General features: G+C 38.1%; 1 pseudogene across 1 annotated transcript; it reads right to left on the minus strand.

Annotated features, from left to right (window-relative positions):
• Nucleotides 1-511: 511 nt before the first annotated feature.
• On the minus strand, nt 512-13,253 carry LOC308494587 (di-N-acetylchitobiase-like; annotated as a pseudogene). The gene is made up of 2 exons: nt 12,195-13,253; nt 512-579 (listed from the first exon to the last, which is right to left on the minus strand). The product of its transcript is annotated as a di-N-acetylchitobiase-like (transcript).
• Nucleotides 13,254-26,390: the final 13,137 nt, after the last annotated feature.

The raw sequence follows: 26,390 nt of genomic DNA on the forward strand, positions 1-26,390 counted from the left end.
TCAGATGTATGACTTACAAATATTTTTTCCGGTTTCTGCCTTGTGTTTTCATTCACTTAACAGTATCTTTTGGAAAGCAGAGACTTTTAATTTCAGTGAAGTCCAGTTTATCAATTTATTTCTTTTTAATTGGAATAATTTATTATTTTGACAAAAGCACAAAGTATGGAAAATTAGTGTCCTTGAATCATTTCAGAGAGTAGACAAAGCTTCACACTAGAAGATTTCTGTTTTTAGCATCTTTGCACAGAAAGAGTCAGAGTAAAGGCAAATGGCAGGCCCGGCTTCTGACCACCTGTGGCGAGTGATTCCTCCGACTTAGGGGGTGCAGCTCACAGAACAGTGCCGTCATTTGGGGTTTTTCCCTCTACATTGTGAGAGTGCAACAAAGGACACTTACAGAGAATGAAAATGGTGTTCACTGAATTCACAGCGTGTGGTAGAAGATGGCAGAGAACTGCTGAGACAAAAGGAGAAAGACCACAGGCAGACGAGGAGCTCCAATGGACAGTCACAGGCTCTGACAGCGCAGCACATGGTCTCCCCCTCCAATCGCACGGTGCAGCTCCGTCAGCAGAGCTGTCCCAGAAGCAAGAACTTGCCGAGTGTGATCCTGCTCCCTTCTTCTGCATAATCGTACCGGTCACAATGTATGAGCTGGTTGTCCCAGCCTGGTGAGTTGGCTTCATGTTTGTTCTATTACGTCTGTGATCCACTGATTCGCTTTGCTGTGGTGATAGGTGTTGCCACCAACTGCACTTTCTCCGGCCTCTTTCACTATGTGGCTCACGTCACCAACAAGGAAAGCAGTCTCTTCCGCAGACTGTGGTCTTCCATCTTTCCTCCAGCGTCGCCTCCGCCTCCCTAAGTTCTTTTATGAATCACACTTTTGGTCATCCTATTTAGCCCAACCCAAGGTCATGAAGGTTTTCTCCTCTGTTTTCTTCTAGACGTCATAGTTTTAAACTTAGATCTATAATCCCTTTTGAGTTATTTTTTTATGTTTGGTGAGAGATATAGATCAAAGTTTACTTTTGGCTCCTGGTGTTCTAATTGTTCCAGCACTAATTCTGAAAAGATTTCCTTTCTCTACTGAATTGACTTCATACATACATAGACACGCCTGTTTCTGGACTCTATTTTATTACATCGCCCTATTTGTCTGTCTTTGTGCCAGTGCCACCCTGTCTTGATTACGGTAGCTTTACAGTAAGTCTTTAAATCATGTTCCTCCATCTGAATTTAAAATTGTCTTGGCGACTTTCAAAATTGTTTTGGCTATTCTAGGTCCTTTGCATTTCCATATGAACTATAGAATCAGCTTAAAATTTCTATTTTAAAAACTTCTGCTGGGATTTTGATTGGGATTGCACTGAATCTATAGATCAACTTGGGGAGAATTGACATCTCAACAGTATTGAGTCTTCTAACCCACGACAGTCGTATTTCTCTCCATTCTCTTAAGTCTTTTTTGATATCTTTTTGTAGTTTTCCATATACAAGTCTTTCACATCTTTTGCAGATTTATCTCTATTTTATATTTTTGATGCTATTGTAAATGGTATTATTTTTAAATTTTAATTCCAACTGTTTGTTTTTAGGATATAGAAATACAATTTTTTGTTTGTTTTTTTGGTATATTGTACCCTGTTACACTGCTAAACTCATGTATTAGGTCAAATATTGTTTTTGTAGATTCCATCAGATTTTCTGCAGTCATGTTGTCTGAAAATAAAGACAGTTTTACTTCTTCCTGTTCTTCCCTTATTTCACTGGCTAGCACCTCCAGGACAATGCTGAGTAGAAATAGTGAAATGGGACATTATTGTCTTGTTCCTTATTTTAGAGGGAAAGCACTTAGTCTTTCTTCAGTAAGTATGGTGTTAGATATAGGCTTTTTCATAGCTGTCCTATATCAGGTTGAGGAAGTTCCCTTCGATTCCTAATTTGCTGAATTTTTAAAAATCAGGAATAAATGCTGCATATTCTCAAATGTTTTTTTCTACATGTGTTGAGATGATTACATGGTCTTTGTTTTTTTAATTATTAATATGGTAAATTATTTCGATAGATTTTTAAATGTTAAACCAGCCATGATATTCTTGGCATAAACTGTTTAGTCATGATGTGTAATTCTATAGTGGATTAGATCTGTTAAATTTTGTTTAGAATTTTTGTATCTATGTTCATGGGAGATATTTGTCTGTAGTTTATTTATAATGTCTTCATCAGGTTTTGGTATCACAGTAATGCTGTCTTCATAAAAAGGAGGATTTCTTTCCTAAATATTTGGTAGGATTCAACACTGAAATCATCTGGACCTGGAATTTCTTTGTGGAAAGTTTTTAACTACAAATTCAATTTTTTAATAAAGAGATAAGGGACTATTGAGATTATCTAGTTCTTCAGTAAGCTTTAGTAGTTTGTGTCTTTTTAAGAATTTTTTTTAATCCAAATGGTCAAGTTTATTGCCATAAATCTGTTCATAATATTGTCTTGTTATCATTCTAATATCTGTAGAATGTATAGTGAAGTCATTGCTCTCATTTCTGTTATCCATTTGTGTTCTCTCTCTCTCTCTCTCTCTCTCTCTCTCTCTCTCATTAGCCTGATTAGAGGTTTATAAGTTTTTAATGAAACCAGCTTTGGGTTTTATTGATTTTATCTATTCTTTTTCTATCTTATGTCTCCATCTCCACTGATTTCTGCTCTGATCTTTATTACTTTTCTTCTACTTACCTTGAGTTAAATTTGCTCTTTTTTCTATACTTTCTTAAGGTAGAAGCTAAGGTCATTGATTTAAGATCTTTCTTATTTCTGAGATAGGCACTTAGTGGTATAAAATTTCTCCTAAGTGCTACTTAAATGGCATCATGCAAAATTTGATGTGTTGTGTTTTCATTTTTGTCAAATAAATATACTTTCTAATTTCCTCTTGATTTCTTCTTTGAGCTATGTGTTATTTATAAATATGCTACTTTGTTCCAAAATTGGATATTTTCCAGAAATCTTTCTGACATTGATTTCTAATTTAATTTTAGTATGATCAGAAAACATGTGTTGCATGATCTGAATCATTTTAAATTCATTGAAAACAGTTTTAAGTCCAGAATGTGTTCTATGTTGATAAATGATCCATATCCATCTAGAAAGAATATTTATTCTGCTATTGTGGGTGCAGTGTTCTATAAATGTCAGTTAGATTAAGTCAGTTGATAGTATTCTTCAAATTTACCATCTTTTCTAATTTTCTGTCTATTTATTCTATTAATTACTGCAAGAGAGGTATTGAGATCTCTGACTATAATTGTGGATTTCTCTAGTTCTCTTTGTAATTCTATCCACTTTTCTTCATGTATTTTGAAATTCTATAGTAGGTGTAGGTATAGTAGGTAGGTATAGTAGGTGTATAAATGTTTTATCCTTCTGATGAATTGACTCCTTTATATCCTTATATCCTTCTGATGAATTGACTCCTTTTCTCTGTGAAATGACCTCTGTATCCCTGCGATTATTCTTTGCCCTGAAATTTTCTTTGTCTGATATCAAGGTAGCCACTCCAGAATTCTTTTGATTTGTGTTGACATGATATGTCCTTTCCCACCTTTTTATTTTTAACTAACATATCTATATTTAAAGTATGTTTATTATAGGCAGTACATAGTTGGGGCTTGCTTTTTTATCCAATCTAACAATTTTTTAATTGGGATATTTAGATCATTTATATTTAGTGGTTATCTTATTATTTCTTTTCTACTTATCTCATCTATTCTTTGGGGTTTTCCCCCCTTCTTTTTCTACCTTCTTTTGGATAAATTTAATATTACTTATAATTTCATTTGATCTCCTTTGCTACCTTATTATATATAATTCCTTATTGCATTATTTTGGTGATTGTTTTAGAGTTTATAGTATATACATCTTTAACTTATCACAGTCTACTTTCAGGTGATATTATGCCACTTCATATATAGTACAAGAACCTTACGATAGTAAACTTCCAACTTTCCTATTTGTGCAATTGTTATCTATCGTATGTTTTGCTTTCATGTTATAAATCTCAACCTACATTGTTATTTTTGCTTAAATTATCTCTTACAGAGCTTTAAATGACAAGAAAAATATCCAGGCTGTTCATTCCTTTGTATAGTTCCAGATTTCTATCTGATTCCATTTTTCTTCTGCCTGAGCATTTCCTTTAACATTTCTTGTAATACAGGTCTACTGATGATGAATTCTTTCAGCTTTTGTATGTGTGAAAGGATTATTTCACTTCTTTTTTTATAGTTCACATAATTTTTTATTAATTAAGCTTTACATTGCTAATTTTCCTGATGTAAAACTAAAATAAATATGAATAGAATATTTAGTATTGTTTTTCTTCCTCTGCCAATGATCTCCCCCCTCCCCGAATTTTTATAGACTTTATTTTTTAGATCAGTTTTAGGTTGACATAAAAATTGAGTGGAAAGTACAAGGAATGCATAAACCTCCTGCCTTTGCACATCTGCAGCCTCCCCCAACATCACTAAACATTTATAAGAATCCTAAACACCTACTATAGAGTTTCAAAATACGTGAAGCAAAAATGGATAAAATTACAAAGGGAAATAGAGACATCCACAATTATACTCAGAGATTTCACACCAGAGTGCTACATTTGTTACAAATGATTAATGTACATTGATACATCATTATCCCCCAAAGCCCATAATTTACATTAAAATTCACTCATGGTGTTGTACATTCTATGGGTTTGCACAAATATATAATGACATGTGTCCACCATTACAGAATAGTTTCACTGCCCTAATGTTTTTCTGCGTTCTGCCTATGTATCCCTCCCTTTCCCCTCACTCCTGGCAACCACTGCTCTTTTTACTGTCTCCGTAGTTTTACCTTTTCCAGAATGCCATATTGATGGTATTGTAGAATATATTTTTCTCTTGTATTGTTATTTTATATTAATATCAGGTATACAGCATAGCAGTTAGACATTTATATAATTTAAGCGTTGGCCGGATGGCTCAGTTGGTTAGAACACGAGCTCTGAACGAAAGGGTTGCCAGTTCGATTCCCACATGGGCCAGTAAGCTGCACCCTCCACAGCTGGATTGAAGGACAACTACGTGGAGCTGATGGGCCCTGGAGAATCACACTGTCCCTCAATATTCCCCAATGAAAAAAAGTTAAAAACTGTGATCCCCCTGACTGGTCTAGTACTCATCTTGCACTATACATAGTTATTACCATATTATTGACTATATTTCTTATGCTTTACTTTACATTCCCATGATTATTTTGTAACTACCAGTTTGTACTTCTTAATCCCTTCACCTTTTTCACCCTTCTGCCCAATACCCCTCCCATCTATCACCCCAATAAATCTAGTATACATCTGACACATACATAGTTATTACAGTATTATTGACTATATTCCTTATGCTATATCCTACCTCCCCATGACTATTTTATAACAACCAATTTGTACTTCTTAAATGTCTTCCCCTTTTTCACCTACCCCCTCAACCCACCTCCCATCTGGCAATCATCAAAATGTTCTCTATATCTATGAGTTTCTGTTTTGTTTGTTTGTTTATTTTGTTCTTTAGATTCCACATATAAGTGAAATCATATTTCATCTGTCTTTCTAATTTGACATTCTCCAATCAGCACTATACCTTCCAGGTTCATCCCTGCTGCCACAGATAGAAAGAACCCATTCCCTTCCATGGTTGAGCAATATTCCTTTGTATATATGTACAACCTCCTTTATATCCATTCATCCATCAACAGACACCCAAGGGTGCCTCTACATCTTGGCCATTGTAAACAATGCTGCAATGAACATGTAGATGTACATGTCCCCTCAAAGTAGCATTTTGATAATTTTTTATTATTTAGATAAATACCCAGAAGTGGGATTACTGTGTCCTTCATTATCTCTTTTTATAGTCTTTGTTTTAAAGACTACTTTGTCTGGTATAAGTATAGCTACTCCAGATTATATCGTTTGTTTGTTTCTACTTCTTTTCTTTTTTTTATTAAATTTATTGGGGTGACAATTGTTAGTCAATTTACATAGATTTCAGGTGTACAATTCTGTATAGTTTCTATTTCATGAAATAGTTTTCCATCTCTTTACTTTCAGCCTGTGTGTGTCGTTTGATCTGAACTGAACTGTCTTGTAGGCAGCATATGTATCCATTCAGCCCTCCTATGTTTTTTGAGTGGATCATTGAAAGTAATTGTACTTACATTGAAAGTAATTGTTGATGGATATGTAGTTATTGCCATTTTATTTTTCATATATATATATGAATATATAGGTATATATAGTCATATACAGGTAGTCTTAAAGTAGTCCCTCTAACGTTCTTTGTGTGACTGGTTTGGTGCTGATGAACTCCTTTAGTTTTTTCTTGTCTGGAAAGCTCTTTATCCTTCTTCATCCTATTTCAAGTACAGCCTTGCTGGGTGGAGTACTCTTGGTACTCCAAGTCCTTATTATTTATCACTTTGAATATTTCATACCAATCCCTTCTGGCCTGCAAAATTTCTGTTCAGAAATCAGCTGACAATCTTATGGGAGCTCCTTTAAAAGTAACTAGTTGCCTTTCTCTTGCTGCTTTCAGCATTCTCTCATTTTAATTATACTGTGTCTTGGAGTGGGCCTGTTTGAGTTCATCGTTTTTGGGACTCTTTGCACTTCCTGGGCTTTTACATCTATTTCCTTCAGCAGGTTACAAAGGTATCAGTCATTATTTCTTCTTTTAGATTCCCACTCCCTTGCTTTCTTTCTTCTCCTTCTGGTACCCCCATGATGCAATTGTTGTTACATTTGATATCGTCCCAAAGGTCTCTTTTGGGACCTTTATAACATTCTTTTTTTAACATTCTTTTTTCTTTTTGCTATTCCAGTTGGGTGTGTTTTGCTACGTTGTGTGCCAAATCACTAATTCGATCCTCTGTTTCATCCAGTCAGCTGATGATTCCTTCTAGTGCTTTCTTCATTTCAGTTATTGTATTCTTCACTTCTGACTGGTTCTGTTTTATGGTCTCTGTGTCCTTTTTCACGTTTGCTATCTCTCTGTTGAAGTTCTCTCTAAGATCCTTGAGCATCCTTATAACCACTGTTTTGAACTCTGTCTCTGGTAGGTTGTTTGCCTCCATTTTGTTTAGTTCTTTTTCCGGAGTTTTTCTCCTGTTCTTTCATTGGGGATATATTTCTTTGTATCCTCATTTTGGTTGACTCTCTATGTTTGTTTCTATGTATTAGTTAGGGCTACTATGTCTCCCAGTCGTGACCAGGTGGCCTTACATAGTAAGTGTCCAGTGGAGCCCAGTAGCACAGTCTCCCTGGCCAATGGGATCGGGTGCTCCAGGAGTTTCCCCTGTGTGGGTTGTGTGTACCCTCCTGTTATAATTCAGCCTTGGTTGCTGTTGGCATGACAGTGGGTGGGATTGACTCTCAGGCTGACTAGCTTTGGGGTTTGGCCACATACAGCTTATGGGCTGCTGTGTGGGGGGATTGTTACAGAGCGGGATTTGTCCCACTGTGCTCTGGTGCCTGCTGAGACCACCCTTTGGGTATGCCATTTGTGGGACTAATTAGGTGGTACTCTGCTGTGGTCCAAAGCCAACCTCCAGGTATGTTGGTTCCTGGGCCTCTTGCAAGGTGTCTGCTGCAGCCCAGGTCAGCCACTCCTTGTGACTGGCACAGGACTACCTAGTAGGAGCTACAATGCAATCCACAGTTGGTCACTGCCTGTGCTGTACCTGGAGGTACATGGGGAGGCCATGCTGAAACCGAGGATGGTTGCAACCAATACTGTCCCTGTGTTAGTTCCACTAAAATCCAGGACACCCCGGGGCCTGCTGCCACCTAGTGGCTCTGATAGTATAATGTAGTCCATGAGTTGGGTGAGGCAGGGTCTCAGGAAATCACCAGGGTGAAACGAGCAGAGCTTACCAAACAAATTCAGAGTCAGATTTCGCCATGGGTGTGGGGGGAGTGCTCAACACAGGGATGGTACCTGCCTGTCAGCTACATGGGAGGAAGACTCCACACAGGAAAAATGGCCACTGTCCCTCCAGTCCTCGCCCACAGCCACACAACTTAGTTTTTCCCTGTATGTCTCCAATGCTACCCAGCCACTGTCCCTCCATTGCAGCCCAGGGTCAGTGCCTACAAATGAATGTATCTGTGCACTGGCCCTTTAAGAAGACCTCTGGGTTTCCCAGATGGTCAGAATCCCTAATGTTTTTCACAGCCAGATGTTTGGGGCGCTCTTCTTCCAGGCACCAGTAACCCAGGCTGGAGAGTCTCACTCCTCCAACGGGGGACCTCTGTGGCTGAGATATCACTCCTGATTCTCAACCGCCACATATCAGTGTGGGGACAGCTCGTTTCACGTATCGTCCCTCCTACCAGTCTTGACGTGGCTTCTTTATGTCCTCAGTTATAAAATTTCTATTCCGGTAGACTTCAGATGGTTCTCCAAGTTGACTGTTCTATAATTTAGTTGTAATTTTAATGTGTTCATGGGAGGAAGCAGATATAGCATTTATCTACTTAGCCATCCTAGATCCTTCCCTGACAATCCTCACTTCCTTTTTAAAAAATGTAATATTTTTAAATTTTTAATTGTGGTAAATATACATAACAAAATGTATCATAGTACCCCTTTTTAATTGCAGAGTTCAGTAGTGTCTTATATACATTTATGTTGCTATGCAACAGCTCTCCAGAACTTTTTTCATCTGGCAAAACTGAAACTGAAACTCTACACCCATTAAACATCAGCTCCCCATCTTCTTCTCTCCCCAGCCTGTGGCAACCATCATTCTACTTTCTATCTCTGAATTAACTGCTCTAGGTATTTCATAGAAGTGAAATCAAACAGCATTTGTCTTTTTTGACTGGTTTCTCTCACTTAACATAATGTTCTCAAAGTTCATCCAGGTTGTAGCATGGTTGAAAATTTCCTTCCTTTTTAAGGCTGTGTAATATTGCTGTGGTATGTATATACCACATTTTATCCATTCATCTGTTGATGGACACTTGGGTTCCTTCCACATTTTGGCTATGAACATTGTTGTACAATTATCTCTTGGACACCCTACTTTCAATTCTTCTGGGTATACATCCAGAAGTGGAGTTGCTGGGTCATTTGATAATTCTATTTTAATTCTAAGGGTTTTTTTTTTTTAATTCTAAGTTTTTGAGGAACTACCCTTCTGTTTTTTCACCACAGCAGTACTATTTTATATCTCCAAAAGTTCCAATTTCTCTATATCCTCCCCAGTATTTATTTTCTGTTTTTGATAGTAAACTTCCTAATGGGTATGAGGTGATACCTCATTGTGTTTTCTATTTTAATTTCACTAATGCTTAGTCATGTGGAGCATCTTTTCATGTGCTCATTGGTCACTTGTATATCTTCTTTGGAAAAATGTCTATTCGAGTCCTTTGCTTATTTATAAATCAGGTCGTTTTTGTTGAGTTGTAGAAGTTCTTTATATATTCTGAATACTAAAACTTATCATATACTTGATTTGGAAACATTTTCTCCTGTTCTATGGGTTGCCTTTTCACTCTATTGATTGTGTCCTTTTATGCACAGAAGTTTTTTATTTTGATGTGCTCCAATTTACATATTTTTTCTTTTTCTTTTTCTTTTTTGTTGTTGTTGCCTGTGCTTTTGATTTCATATACAAGAATATCATTGCCAAATCCAGTGTCATAAAGCTTTTCCTCTATGATTTCTTCTAAGAGTTTTATAGCTTCAACTCTTACTTTAGGTCTTTGACCCTGTTTGAGTTAATTTTTTATGGTGTAAAGTAAGGATCAAACTTCATTCTTTTGCATGTGTATAACCAGTTATCCCAGCACCATTTTTTGTAAAGACTGTCTGTCCTCTTCCGCATTGAATGGTCTTGTCACCCTTGTTGAAAATCGATTCACCATATATATTAGTCTGCTCAAGCTACCATAACAAAACAGCGTAAACTGGGTGGTTTAAATAGCAGATATTTATTTCTCACAGTTCTGAAGGCTAGAAATTCAGGATCAAGTTGCCAGCAAATTCAGTTTCTAGTGAGAGCTCTCTTCCTGGCTTACAGATGGCCACTTTCTCTCTATGCCCTCACATGGCCTTTCTTCTGTGCATAAGTGGAGAAAGAGTTCTCAGGTGTCTCCTCCTCTTCTTTTTTAAAAAATAGTTTAATGTATTTTAATAGCAAACTTATAGGAGCAGCACAGAAGCAGACAACATTAAAACCACGTACTTGCATGTAGGACAACTCAGAAAAGTATAGTAAATGGATGGAATCTATTGTATGATAAAAATGCTACAAACACCATTTAGTTGCCAGCAATAAGAAATTTACTTGTTTTAAAAAATCCTTGTTTACTTGTTTTAAAAAATCAAAATGCTGGCGTTGTGCAGAAAAAATTAACAGGTTTTTCTGTTTCAATTATGGCCTTTCTATAATTGTTACAAAGTTGCTCTGCTGAAACTTGCTCACTGAAATATTTTGACTTGTATTAATACTTTATGTCCCTGCATTTGTATTAAAAATTCACACACAGATAAAAACGCGAAAACTGCCAATACCTGATTTCTTCTCCCATTTTTCCACTTGCGATCATATAATTAGTACCTTTTAACCCGATGGAGAAAAAATATCTTAAGTTCAGAACTACCAATGACAGAAAGAAAAGAATTCTTTTTAAGAATGATTTTTCCCATCATAGTGGATTCTGAAGCGCGTTCTCCATGTACGCAGCGTGCTAGCTGGATGTCCTTTGGTGTAATTGTTACACGTTTGGCATGGAGAGCACATAGGCTGGTGTCTTCAAAAAGGCCAAGCAGATAGGCCTCACTTGCCTCCTGCAAAGCACCAGTAGCTGCACTCTGCAAGCAAAGATCTGTTGTGAAGTCCTGAGCAATTTCTCGCACCAGACGCTGGAAGGAAAGTTTGTGAATCAGAAATTCAGTGAACCTCTGATAACATCCAATTTCACAGAGTGCTGCGGTACCAGGCCTGTAATGATGAGGTTTCCTCCCTCCACCAATAGAGGGCACACTCTTGTGAGCAGCTTTTATGGCCAGTGGCTTCCTCCAGGCTTTCCCATGCGTCGGTTTGCAGGCAGTCTGCTTTGTATGAGCCATGGTATAGGGATCTCCTTACCTATTTCTTCTGCTGCTGGAGCTCGGTGAGGTGGCTCTGGCATTAGAGAACGACGGCCTCCTCCTCTTATAAAGACACCAATCTTATTGGATTAGAATCCCACCCTTATGACCTCATGTAAGTTTTATGACCTCCCTAAAGGCCCTGGCTCGAAATACAGTCCCATTGGAGTTTAAAGCATCAGCATAGGAATTTTTGGGACACAATTTTGTCCATAACACTGCATATGCAAGAGTTTATTTCTGGGCTTTCTATTCCAGTCCACTGGTCTATATCTCTGCCTTTATGCCAGAATCTCACACAGTTTGATTCCTATAATTTTCTTACACATTTTGAAACGAAGAAGTCTGAGACCTTCAACTTTGTTCATCTTTTCTGAAATTGTTTTGGCTATTCGAGGTCTCCTGAGATCCTATATGTTGTTGGGATTTTGAGAGTGATTACACTGAATTCATAGGTCACGTTAGGTAATATTGTCATCTTAACCATCTGTCTTCCAATCCATGTCTTTCCATTTATTTGTCTTTCTAAATTACTTTCAGCAGTGTTTTCTAGTTTTCAGTGTACAAGTCTTTCACCCCCACAATGGGGGTGGGGCTAATCTACTCTAATCACATGTGTCTTTCAAGTGGAAGATGACTGGAGAAGTGTGAGTCAGAGGGAGCTCTGAATTTCATCTGTAGTAATTTCTACATTTACTAAGGTGCGATCATCCCTGTCTATTTTTATCATTTAATTTAGTGGTGAAGTGCATTAAATGATTTAAAGATTAAATATCCTTGTACTCTTGGGATACTTAACTTGGTCAAAGTATTTAATTGTTTTATAGTGTATTTATATGGTATATAAACAAAGAATCTCTTTTTGAGTATACTAATAACTAAAATATACAGCGACATGACAAAAAAGTATATATTTTTTATCCCTTCGAGAAACTAGATCAGTTTATACAGATAATATTCTAAATCTTAATAGTTTGACAGAAGATGTGAATGTACAGTTTGGTTTTAAGACTTGCCACATTTCTTTAATTTGCTGTTTGGCTCCAGCGGCTCCCGAGTCTGCCTGCCACGCGCCAGTGACGTGTAAGCCACACATCTGTATACAGCTGCCTTTAAAGAAATGCTCTCGGGTTATCACACCACACGTGATGGGTACGGCCAGCAGCATCTTTATAGGTATAATAAGGAGGCTTTTGATCTTTATCCCACTGGATTCCAGAAGCAGAGCTGTTTACTTGCTTCGTAATCATTTCATGGGCACCTGACATCCTGCTGCATCAGTACAAGGACCCCCGGGGAGGGACTTTGCAATGGTACAAGCACGATCCTCCAATACACCCAGGCAGGTATAATCACAACCACACAGGAACACCCTTTACACGTGGCTTAGAGTTAATGCCCATCCTGGTGTAGTCGTCATACGCAGTTAACGTCTGATCATAGGGAGCGTTGGCTGCGGCAACACGTTCTGACCAGACCTGACTTTGTTCATCACAAGACGTGACAAAGAGGAAGTCACAGCATCTGCAATTCCAGTATAATTACAGCACCTGTGTCTATGCACTTTGGAGACCCAGCTACATCACAGTTACCTGGGATCCCTCAATTTCCCGATGGAAAGGATCTGTAGTTTCTTTGACTGAAGCAGTTAACGCATCATATTCAGGTGATGAGCAATTAGCTTCTTGCTCTGGGTCTATATTAATTCCACCCATCCATCGTGTTTTGGACAAGTTAACTTGTTGAGTTATCCGGGATGCTCTGAGAATAGGACTGATGATCTTCTTTACCCACACGTCTCCCTTTAGCACTGCGCTGGCCCTTTTTGAATGAGCGTAGCGCGTAAGTTCTGAGTCATATTTTCCAAAGACTGTCACAGTTGTGATCTGTGACCAGACATAAGCTTCCCCAGTTTTGTCACTAACACAAAACACAAAGACCTCGAAGTCGGGTGGTGGTGGATGGGTTGGCAGAGCGCTGGATCCCTGCACGGGCACTTGGCCCCTCCCGGAGCGGCAGCATCAGCAGCGGTGGCCGAAGCTGCAGCGGAGCCATCCCAGGGGCGCCACCTGCGGGCGTGAGGAGGCGCCAGAGCCTGAGCGCGGGCCTGAAGGCGCTGGGGCACCACCTGGTTGTCGGGCACTACTGTATTTTATATATAGTATACACACACATAGTGGCAGTATTCTCAGGATCTAATTTCTGAAAGGTGATTTTCCTAGAATGCTTTCTTCTTCTTTGTTCCCTAACCGGCTTAGGATCAATGTTATTCATGCCTAATAAAAGGAGTTGTTTGGTTTTCCCTATATTTCTCCATTCTTTTGAATATTTTATATAAGATCATGAACTGTCCTCAAAAGTTTTAGAGAACTTACCTGTAAAAGATCCTGGATATTCTGAATGGAAACGGAATTTTTACAACCGCTTTGACTTAGTTCCTTGCAGTAAGACTTTTCCATTGACATAAAGTTCTTCATAGTTTTAAGACTGTTTAAATTTCTCCTGTGCCTGCAAACATATTTACCTGAGACGACTCTCTTTTGTTCTTACTTAAGTTCACTTATTTTATTTGTCTCTTCAAAAAAAAATTGAAAAGCTCTCATTAGCAGGCTGGACACTCAGCAGTGGCAGACGCCAGGTCAGCCTGGGTGAGTGGAAAGCCACAGTGCTGTGCCCATACAGGCTCCATCCCAGTCGTCACTTTGTACGGGGACCCATGAGACATCCCTGGGGTTCTGGGAGAGGCTAAGTGACACCATCCAACAAGGCACCGCCCCCTCCGGGTTCCAGCAGCCCCCACCACAGAGATAACCTCTGCTGCATCCACACCCACACCAGTAACTTCATTACTCTGCCCACGGCAAGAGGTGTATGAACGTATCTCTCCTTCAGCTCTCAATTTTCCAGCTTATTTTCCTCTAGTTCTGACTGTGCAGCCAACCCCCCAGCCACTGCCCATGAGGCATTCATGCAGTACTTAGGACATCTTTCACATTCTCCCCTCCCAGGGCCTGTTTGGGTTTTCATTCCTAGTTTCTGCTTGACGGCCATTCCCAAAACTATTGGTTCAGCTCCCAGGCTTTACTGCTCTTGCTTTAAATTCTCTTTTTCATAACTGAATCACAGAAATATATTTCCTTGGATTGTTTTTTTTAAATTGCAGTAATTATTTCAATATTGCATTTCTAAGAACTTTCGATAAAAAGAATTCTATGTTAGCTTAAATAGAAATGTTTCAAAACTCCAGAAAAGTATACTTTCATGAAAGACAACAACACCTCTCAAAAAATAATAATAAATGGAGTCACCTTAAAATGTAGCTGGAGCTGCCATCCCAGAGGAACTGCTTTGCACGTCTTATGCCTCAAAACTTTGAAATGTTAAAGCAGCAAAATAACCTTTGACTGGGCCTAGAGCCAGCATGTGCCCCAAAGAACTGCTTACAAACATAACAGGAAAGCAGGTATGATGACTAAGGGACAGAAAAAAAATTTTTAGTCGTTTAAAATTAACATCACTATATTACATTATCTGCACCAATAGAAATGCCTTCCATCTATTGATACAATTGTTCCCCTTCTTTCTCATAAATGCCCATTGCCTTTTTCTCATAATCAGAACATTATTTGGTATTCTGCCTGAATAAGTGCTTCCCGAATAGAGATTCTTTTCTTTTATATCTCACATAAAAGCTTGTTGCCTCTCACCTGGAAAGCCTTTTTATTTTTAGGTTTACATATCTTGGTGACTATGAAGGGGCCTAAAGTGGCCTCACCTTCATGGTCCAGCATCTCCTGGAACCAGGTGTGGTAACTACAGAGGCTCTTTTGTGCTCACAGATTCCATGGACTGCTGTCTCCCTGACTGTGAAGCCCTCTTACATTTAAGCCTTCTGCCTTTCTTAGTTGATGTCAAATACCTTTATTTGAGGTCAGGTGGGTTTTTCTCTCAAGGAGAGATTTTTTACTTCAAGAGAGGGATTTTTCCCTCATGGAGGGTAAAGGTAGGGGCGATTGCCTCAGGTACTGACACATGGGGAAATGTCACAGAAGCTTTTTACTGACGAGACAAATAAAGAGTTAACAGGACAGGGCTTGTAAGCTATGGCAGGAACAAACTCAAACATTAATGACTTGGCTCTTACTCCCCTGGCTAGCACTGTACCTGCAAGCTGACAAGCACCTTATATCCATCATAGATTGGAACAGAACAGTTCCCAATTACAACAGCAATTCCCTGCAAGCTGACATCTGTCACAGATGGGAACAGAAGAGTTCCCAATCACAATGGCAACCCCGTGCAAACTAACAAACACCTGTCATACATGGGAACAGGACAGTTCCCAGGAGAACACAGTTGTAATGGCAGCCCCCCTGCAAGCTGCCAGGCACCCTACATCCTGCATGCGAAAGTATAAAACCCCGGCACTCCTTCTCTTCAGCAGAGCTGTCCTATCGGACTCTACCCTGGCTAAACTCCATTTGCCCACATCGCACTCTTAGCCCTCTGTCTCCGCAGCTCTCTCTCAGACTGCCCTGGCAAGACTCCCTCTGCCAGAACTCTCTCTGCCTGACTTTCAATAAAACTTTCTTGTTCTCCCACTTTGTAGTATCTCATGAATTCTTTGCACCTTCTGCGAATGACCAGGGCTTAATTCTATCCCAATGCAGTTATGTGGAAACAAATTTTCTTTTATTAGGAGTGGTTTTGCACAGCTTTTGCTTGTAAGAAGCACCCTGGGAGGTGAGTAGCTCTGCAGGGTTTCCTGATGGATGAGTACTCATTTGGTTATTTACACTCTTTTGTTTCCTTTTCTTGTCTCTGTCTGTTATGTTGCTTGTCTTAAGAAAAAGATTTCATAGGAAAGGAATCCAAACCTCTCTGGGACAATGGAAAGCATTCTTTGGAAGCAGAAGTTTCTAATAAATGAATAATTTTTGACCATCTGAGTACGTACTTTAAAATTTCTTACTGTTTATCCTACCTGAAACCAGACAAGGTATTTAAAATAATTTAATAACTCTATGATCAGAAATTTGGCAAAATTAGACGCCTAATAGGAGTTTTCTAAACCTCAGTAACTGTAAGGCCTTGCTCACAGATAATCAGAAATGCAAACACAGCCCACAACTGCCTGAGACTAAATAAATCAAAAAGGGCAGCAGATGGGAAGAAAGCTTTTTCAAAAACACAAGCAGCTAAAAGAGTCCCTTTGCATAAGCAGCACCCTCAGTCTCCTTAACTAAAGTGTTTATCAAGGACAAATACAAATCTTAGAGCCTTAGCCACCTCAAGGAATACACTTAAATTATTCCAACTGTTATAAATTAATGGGAGTTTTGTCTTATTGTACCTGTCTCATGGCTAAAAAAAAAATCTTTTAATGAAACTATCAGGTCCCTGGTTATGTCTGTTTATATATGTGTATGTATGTCTACCTCCAAAGGAAATAACTAGACTTGGTTTATATAAAGAGCTCTGTTTAACTGGTTACAAAATTAAGTGCTTATATTAATTAAGAAATATAACAGAAACTAACCCAAGTGCTTTTTAGGCTCATGTGATCTGAAAACATATTTACTATTAAAATTGATTTAAATTTGTTGGTTTGATTAAAACAGACACGACTTTAGAGTTATCAAATTTAACATATTCTTTACCTGTGTTTCCAAAAAGTTAAGTTCATGTTATCTCTGTTACAGGGTTTGTCAACAATAGCTGGGGATAGTAATTAATTTTAATATCTCATAAAATTTTCACGAGTAATCCAAGTATAATTATTGAGAATTACTAAATTAAATAGATGTAAATAAAATAAAAGAATTTTGGTGAAACTTTTCATCAATAAATGTTTTATGGTATGTGTACTTAAAAATAGTTCCGCAAAGTCTTTTGGTAACTTGAAACCTTAGAGATTTACTATGTTAAATGAAAAGATGAAAATTATTGAATATCTTATTTCCAAATAAGATAAAATACTGAAACATTAATTGCTAAATGAATCTAAATTTACCTACTTTTGTCTTCTTGGTATTAGGAAAACTAAAAATATTTGGGCCTATTAATAAAAATGTCTTGTTAAGTTAAGGAAGCACATGCTTCTAAAAATGATGAAATATGTTTGCCAGTCAAAAACCTATGTTTCTAGAGATTACAAAATGTATTCACAAATTTGTCAATCTAAAGAATGCTAATCAGTCTGAGATATGGAGATATGTTTTCATTAAGGAAAATGTAAATAATTTGGTTCTGGTTATTTCAGAATGGGAAGAGAGAAAGAAAGAATTTTATATCTTATAATTAAGCAGGTTAAATTTCAATTGTTATTATAAGGACTTTTCAAAAATTAATTAAGCTTTAACATCAATGACGTGCTTATGTAGAGCTAAAACTTAATGTTATTTCTCTGGTAAAAGCACAACATTTTCCTGTATTATTTGTGTACTCTTAATAAGAAAAATGGAAAGCAAAGATTTATGTTTTATTTAAATGATTTCCTGTGTTCTTTATCATCTGGTCTTTAATTGCCTAACTAAGCCAAGTCTTCTTAATATTAGAAAAAAACAACTACTAAAATTTGCTTATAAATATGTAACTTTACGTATTTCTCTTTAAAATCTTTTCTTGTTACTTTGGTTAAATGCGTAATTAAGTATCGTTCTATTAAGTATTGTTCCACAATGACCTATGATTCTATTTCATGAAGTTTTTTAAAACTCTTGATGTGTCTGACAAAACTCCCAAGATCAGATTCCAAATTGTCTTATTGACACAGGAATAACTTTGGGGTGTTCCAGAAGGCCCCTGAAACATTTCAAAGACAATTTCTTTATGAAAGGGGAAAATTAAACTAATTAGGCTTATTTGGTATGTTAATTCCATGGGAAGCACTGTCAAATAAGTGATGCTAAACCTTTGATTATATTTACATATTAGATATATTATTATGCATTTTCTAAAAATTATATAAAATTCTGACATGTCCTGGGAATGCTGAAAAACGTAGTCTTTGTCTCTTAAAGCTGTAACTCTTACCATGTCTTTGAGATGTAAACACCAAGAAATTAACTAAAATATTATCCAGAGAGATTGAAGGGAATAAAAAAGTGGCCTTTTTAAAATACAGACTGCTGTATAAGTTCCCTTGCAGAATGTTGAGTTATAAAGAAATTAGGTTTTTTACAAAACTACTAAAAATTAATAAAGGATAAAACAAATGGCTATACATTAAAATGGGATGTATGTTTTCAGCAGAAGAAGGTATGAAGTGCGAATATACATTTTTGTTGAGGGAAAGGAAAATAGAATGTGTTTTTTTGGATAAGGTAGGATATAAAGGACATGGGATTGTTTTTGTTTTGAGGGTATTTTGGTAAATAAAGCAAAAGGAAAGTAATTTTGTCCTAAACTAGAATGATTGTTTCAAAATTAGAGAGGAAAAGATAAGACAAAAACGGAAGGTACAGGTAAGTTGCAGGTATGTGTATATTGCAGAAGGTTTGTAGAGGAGGAATCTTGAGAAAAGAATTTCCATACGGTCCAGCTAACTAAGACTGGAATGGGAAACTTAGTCAACTACAGTATGTGTATCTAGATGTATATGAACTCTCACCAGGCCTTTAACCATGGCCATTTTTAGCCTTTTGTAATTTACAGACAATTACAGTTTTACTCTGATAATTTGGCAAAATATATTCCGACAAATGTGTGTCATCTTCAAATATTCTTTAAAAACACCTTACAAGTACTGTAAAATACAGGTTTCTGGTAACTTTCAAAACGTAACACTGAACTAGGTAAAGATTTATACAACTCTAAGGAAAAACTGGATTTATGAAACTCCTAACAAGAAGTTAAGCATCAGCGAGAATTAATAACATGGGTAAGAGTGATTATAGTTCTTTTTTTTACTTTTCATATAAAATATTACTGGTGAAACAGGTTAGTTAGCATATTGTTAGGTAGACAGGAAAGTCCCTGGTGGAATAAACAAAAGGCAGCCATTTCGTAAAACTCCAGATTATAAATTTGAAGTAACTCTTTCACGCCAGGACAAATGGACCAGATTTAATAGATAGGAATGAATTATTTTTCTAATGCTTTCAGCATGCGCAAACAGGGCAAAAAAAACCCGGTACACAAATTTCATTAAAAGGTGTCAGTTCCTTTCTGCAAACAGCCAAGAGAAGATATAAGAGTAAGAGACCTTGCCCCATGCAGGCACCCCATTTGTGACCCCCTCCCGCTTGGGAGCTCTGACCCTTCGTTTTTTAATAAACTATCCTCTTTTACAACTCCTTGCCTCTCCTTGGTCCATGCTTCCATTTTTCGGTTTCATGAGACACGATTCCGGCACTCACTCAAAAAATCTCCTACATCACTGGTTTTCATTCCTCCCAGGTATAAGAAAAATTCTTCCTAAGCTACTTATGACCTACAGCAATTTGGTAAATTATACCTTTGTAAACAAAATTAAAGCTTTGATCTTTTCCTTCCTACCTGATGCCTCCAGATTTCAGTTCCTCTTAACTAATCCACGTGTGACCAAGTTTAAAGGTGTTGACTCTTGGACTCATGTTTCCTAATTTAAAGAAAGCTCTTGCACCAAACTGGACAGCTCAACCAACACAAGATTTGAAATTTAAAATGAGTGGGAAATGAAGCAGATCACATCTGTTGTGGACAGCTAATCCAAGATTCCGGACCAAGCCTGTATAATTCCCTTTCCTTTCGTCTCACTTTAATTCCTTCCTATCTTACAAAAATATGAGAGGTTAGCCACTCACTGTAATAGTTGTTATTTGCTTTTCCCCCTTACTTTCTGTCTGGCCAGATAACATTGGGCATCATTTTAAACCTACTTCACACATCCAAATGCACCCTAATTACACCATAGATAAGGACCTTTCATGCCTAGCAATGTCAGCCCCCGTGAAGGCACCAGATTTGGAAGAATAGTTTTTCCTTGGGCAAGTATTAAAATGGTAAAGTGGGGGCTGGCCCGGTGGTTCAGGCGGTTGGAGCTCCGTGCTCCTAACTCTGAAGGCTGCTGGTTTGATTCCCACATGGGCCAGTGGGCTCTCAAACACAAGGTTGCCAGTTCGACCAAGGCATGGTGGGCTGCGCCCCCTGCAACTAGCAACGGCAACTGGACCTGGAGCTGAGCTGCGCCCTCCACAACTAAGACTGGAAGGAAAACAAATTGAAGCTGAACGGCACCCTACACAACTAAGATTGAAAGAACAACAACTTGACTTGGAAAAAAAAGTCCTAGAAATACACATTGTTCCCCAATAAAGTCCTGCTCCCCTTACCCAGTAAAATCTTTTTTTTTAAAATGAAAAAGTACGTGATTATCAATATATCAAAAACCTTGGAGAAGAGTGACGTCATAGGAATGCGGCAGCAGGGTGCACTTTTTGAATTCTCCTCCGGATCTTAGTGAAAACGGGACATCTATAACCCATCAAAGGACTCTCTGCACATCACGCAGAACAGCTAAGAGACTCGTGCAAGGATTACTTGAAGGTGGGCAAATTGGGCCAGAAGGGGAAGAGGGAAGGGAGCAGAGTGGAAACATGCCCGCATCTGCGGCAGTGGAAATGTGGCCGGCATCTGCAGCTGCAGAGACGCAGGGGATCCCAGGACGGAACAGAGAACACAAAAGCCAGGAGGTGGGCTCTTTCCCTGTGTCCCACAGCTGATCTCTCCCTCCGAGGGGGCAGCATATCCAGCATTTGAGGCAATAACCTCTGCTGAGACCTCCAGTTGGTCCGTAGGTCGGACAAAGGACACAAACTCCATACCTGTGCCCCTCCCCCGCTCTTCCAATCCTACCCCAGTCTTTCTAGAGACTTAAACTGGCTCCTGAACTGAGGAGTAGTGTCAGATTACAGAGGAGCCTTAGTGCTCAGGCTCTGGGAAGACCGGTGTGCAGCTGTGACCCAGGGAAGAGGCTGGGAAGAGTGTGATTTTTGCTGGGCTAGGAGAGAAGAGACTTCTCCACCCCTAGCCACCACCTTTTCTGGCCTGTGGGAAGAGTGTGACACGGCTGGGCTGGGAGAGAGAAGACCCCTCCATCCCGAGACCCCACCCTTTCTGGCCTGCCTAGGGCAGGGCAATTACAACTGCGGAGGCACTCCCAGGGATCAGCAGTAGGGGGCAGACGCAGCTCTGGGCTTTCAGCAGCTCAGAAATGTCCTGCCACCTACACACACACACACACACACACACTCACACACACACACACACGGAAGAAGTGCCCGAAGACTCAGGAGAACTGGGCACAGGACTGGTGGTGCTACTCTCAGTGCACATATTTGCAGGCAAGGGCAGAAACTGCACTGACTTTGTAGAAACTACCATCCAGACTCCTCAGCCCCACGCATCTAAATCTGCAGTCCCAAAGTCACTCTGGGCACCAGGTGACCGGTTCTGCCAGCATAATGCACAGAGGACTCTTTGGTACAGCAGAGGACAACCTGGAGATTACTTGGTGGGCTTAAGCCAAGACTGGCACTGCTTTTGTTTTGTTTTGTTTTGTTTTGTCTTTATATCTTTGATATCTTTGCCTGTGTTGAGTGTGGGTTGTCAGTTGTTTTTACATGTGAATGTATTTGATTGTTTTCTTTGTTGTTGTTGTTGTTGTTGTTGTGCTTGGTGATTTGCTTTGTTCTGAAATTGCCCTACCAGGGCCCAGCTTAAGAGGCGCAAGATTCAACACACCCAGAGAACAACTCCAGACCAAACCAGAGTACTACAGGGTTTGACCTACAAGTGATGCACCCAGAGGGAATTCTCTACAGGCAAAAGAGCCCATAGAGGCCAAACCACATTTAAGTGGCCAACCCTGACTCAGCAGAACACCCTGCGTTGGGCGGAGCCAAGTCTCACAACTAGTCAGCCTAGGAGTTAACCCCACCTACTCACAAGCAAAAAGCAATTAAAGATCTTTAACAGGAAAATATACACAACACAAGTGTCACCTTTGGCGCACAGGCAGAGGAGAAGAACGAAGTAGTGGACGTCAAATATAAAGGACACATACTATATAAGATAACCCAGCAAGAACTAAGAACTCTAGGGGATCTACGTAATACATCAAAGCAAACACAGAGAGTCAGCCAGAATGGGGAAACAAAGAAACATATCCCAAATAAAAGAACAGAAGAAACCTCCACAACTGGAACCAAATGAAGCAGAAGTAACCAACCAATCAGAGACAGAGTTCAGAACACTGATGATAAGAATGTTTAAGAAGCTTAGAGAAGACATAAAGAAGGATGGAGAAATCATAATGAACAACCAGTTAGAACTAAAGAACGCAATTACTGAAATAAAGAACTCACTTGAAGGAATTAACAGCAGGTTAGATGAAGCAGAGGATTGAATCAGCAACTTAGAACACAAGTTAGCAGAGATCACCCAAAAAGAACAACAGAAAGAAAAAAGAATAAAAAACAATGAAGATGATTTAAGAGACCTCTGGGATAAACTCAAGCGCAACATGTGCATCATAGGAATACCAGAAGGTAAAGAGAGGAAGCAAGGGATTGAGAACATATTTGAAGTAATAATGACCGAAAACTTCCCTAACCTGTTGAAGGAAACCAACATACAAGCCCAGGAAGTGCAGAGAGTTCCAACCAGGATAAACCCAAACAGGCCCACACCAAGACACATTATAGTTAAAATGGCAAAGCTTAAAGACAAAGAGAGAATCCTAAAAGCAGCAAGAGAAAGACAGAGGGTTACATACAAGGGAACTCCCGTAACACTATCAAATGACTTTTCTACAGAAACATTGAAGGCCAGGAGGGAGTGGCAGGGGATACTCAAAGTGATGGAAAACAAAGGCCTACAACCTAGATTGCTTTATCCAGCAAGGCTATCATATAAAGTTGATGGAGAGGTAAAGAGCTTCCCAGAAAAGAATAAGCTAAAGGAATTTGTTACCATCAAGCCAGCATTGCAAGAAATACTAAAAGGACTTCTGTAAATAGAAGAAAGATGAAAACAATCTAACTACAAATTTAAAAATGGCAGTAACTATGTACCTATCAATAATCACTTTAAAATTAAACAGATTAAATGCTCCAATCAAGAGACATAGGGTGGCTGAGTGGATAAGAAAGCAAGACCTTTGTATATGCTGTATACAAGAGACTCACCTCAAATCAAAAGACATGCAAAGGCTGAAAGTGAAGAGTTGGAGTAAGATATTTCATGCAAATTGAATTGAGAAAAAAGCTGGAGTTGCAATACTTATATCTGACAAAATAGACTTTAAAATGAAGAACATGTTAAAAGACAAAGATGGGCACTATATAATAATAAAGGGATCAATCTGACAAGAAGACATAACCCTATTAAACATCTCTGTACCCAACATAGGAGCACCTAAATATATAAAACAGATATTGACTGACATAAAGACAGAGGTCAACAGTAACAATATCACAGTAGAGGACTTCAACACACCTCTGACAACAAGAGACAGGTCTTCCAGACAGAAAATCAATATGGAAACAACAGCCTTAAATGACACGTTGGACCACTTGGATTTAATCGATATTTTCAGAGCATTTCACCCCAAAGCTGCAGAATACACGTTCTTCTCAAGCTCACATGGAACATTTTCCAAGATAGACCATATGTTAGGCCACAAGACAAATCTTGATAAATTTAAGAAAATTAAAATCATACTAATTGTTTCTCTGACCACAGTGCTATGAAATTAGAAATGAACTCAGGAAAAAAACTGGAAGACACACCAATTCACGGAGCCTGAATAGCATGTCACTAATTAATGAATGGGTCAACCATGAGATCAAGGAAGAAATCAAAAGATATCTCGAGACAAACAAAAATGAAAACACGACGACCCAAAATCTGTGAGATGCAGCAACAGCAGTCCTAAGAGGGAAATTCATAGCATTGCAGGCCTACCTAAAGAAACAAGAAAAATCACTAATCAACAGTTTATCTTCACACTTAAGGGATCTGGAAAAAGAACAGCAAAATATGCTCAAAGGGAGTACAAGGAATGAGTTAATAAAGGTCAGAGCGGAAATAAGTGAAATAGAAACCAGAAAAACAATACAAAAGATCAATGAATCCAAGAGTTGGTTCTTAGAGAAGATAAACATAATCCACAAACCTTTAGCCATACTCATTAAAAAAAAGAAAGAGAGGACCCAAATTAATAAAATCAGAAATGAAAGAGGATAAATAACAAAAGACACTGCAGAAATACAAAAAATTTTAAGAAATTACTATGAGCAACTATATGCCAAAAAAATTCACAATCTGGAAAAAATGGACAATTTTTTAGAGGTGTACAACCTTCCAAGACTAACTCAAGAAGAAACAGACAACCTGAATAGACTGATTACCACCAGGGAAATTGAATCAGTAATCAACAGTCTCCCAACAAACAAAATCCCTGGACCAGATGGCTTTACAGATGAATTTTACAAAACGTTCAAAAAAGAATTATCACCTATTCTCCTCAAGCTCTTCCAAAAAATCCAGAAGGAGGGAAGGCTCCCAAACACTTCTTACAAAGCCACTATCACCATGATCCCAAAATAAGACAAAGACACCACAAAAAAAGAAAATTACTAGCCAATATCTCTAATGAGCATAGATGCAAAAATTCTCAAGAAAATATTAGCGAACAGAGTTCAGCAATATATTAAAAAGGTCATACAACATGATCAAGTGGGATTCATCCCTGGTATGCAGGGGTGATTCAACATCCGCAAATTAATTAATGTGATACACCACATTAACAAAATGAAAAATAAAAATCACATGATCATATCAATAGATACAGAAAAAGCATTTGATAAAATCCAGCAGCCATTTATGATAAAAACCCTTAAGAAAGTGGGAATAGAGGGATCATATCTCAACATAATAAAGGTCATATATGACAAACCCACAGCTAACATCATACTCAATGGGGAAAAGCTAAAACCATTCCCCTTAAGATCAGGAACAAGGCAAGGTTGCCCACTTTCTCCACTTCTATTCAACATAGTGCTGGAAGTTCTAGCCACAGCAGTCAGACAAGAAAAAGAAATAAAAGGCATCCAAATTGATAAGGAGAAAGTAAAATTATCATTATATGCAGATGACATGATACTATATAGAGAGAACCCTAAAGACTCCAGCAAGAAACTATTAGAGCTGATAGATGAATTTAGTAAAGTAGCAGGATACAAAATTAATATTCAGAAATCAGTTGCTTTTATATTTGCCAATAATAAAACATCAGAAGGAGAAATTTAAAAAAAATCCCATTTACAATTTCTTCAAAGACTATAAAATACCTGGGAATAAATTTAACCAAAGAAGTAAAAGATCTGTAGTCAAAAAATTATAAGACACTGAAGAAAGAAATGAAAGAAGATACAAATAGATGGAAACACATACTATGTTCATGGATAGAAAGAGTTAATATAGTTAAAATGTCCATGCTAAGGCAATATACATATTCAACACAATTCCTATCAAACTACCAATGACGTTTTTCACAGAAATAAAATATATAATTCTAAAATTTATTTGGGACCATAAAAGACCCCGGGTAGCCTCAGCAATCTTGAGAAATAAGAACAAAGTAGGAGGTATAAGGATACCTAATATCAAATTATACTACAAGTGTACAGTATGGTACTGGCATCAACAGATGAACAGACACATCGATCAATGGAACAGAATAGAGAGTCCAGAAATAAATCCATGCCTATATGGCCATTTAATCTACGACAATGGAAGCAAGAATGTACGGTCGGGTAAAGACAGTCTATTCAACAAATGGTGCTGGGAAACCTGGACAGACACATGCAAAAAAATGAAGCTGGACCACCTCCTTACACCATATACAAAAATAAATTCAAAATGGCTTAAAGACTTAAATGTAAGATCTGAAATCATAAAATTCCTAGAAGAAAATATAGGAAGAAACTTCACAGACATCACCTGGAGTAAGATTTTTACTGATATAGCTTCTTGCGCTAGGGAAGTAAGAGAAAAAATAAATATGTGGGATTACATCAAACTAAAAAGTTTTTTCACAGCAAAGGAAACCATCAATAAAACAAAAAGGGATCCTGCTGAATGGGAAAAGATATTTGCCAATGATATATCTGATAAGGGGTTAATATCACAAATTTATTAAAATCT

This window comes from Rhinolophus hipposideros (genome assembly GCF_964194185.1).
Source record: "Rhinolophus hipposideros genome assembly, chromosome: 3".
In the NCBI taxonomy this organism is placed as follows: domain Eukaryota; kingdom Metazoa; phylum Chordata; class Mammalia; order Chiroptera; family Rhinolophidae; genus Rhinolophus; species Rhinolophus hipposideros.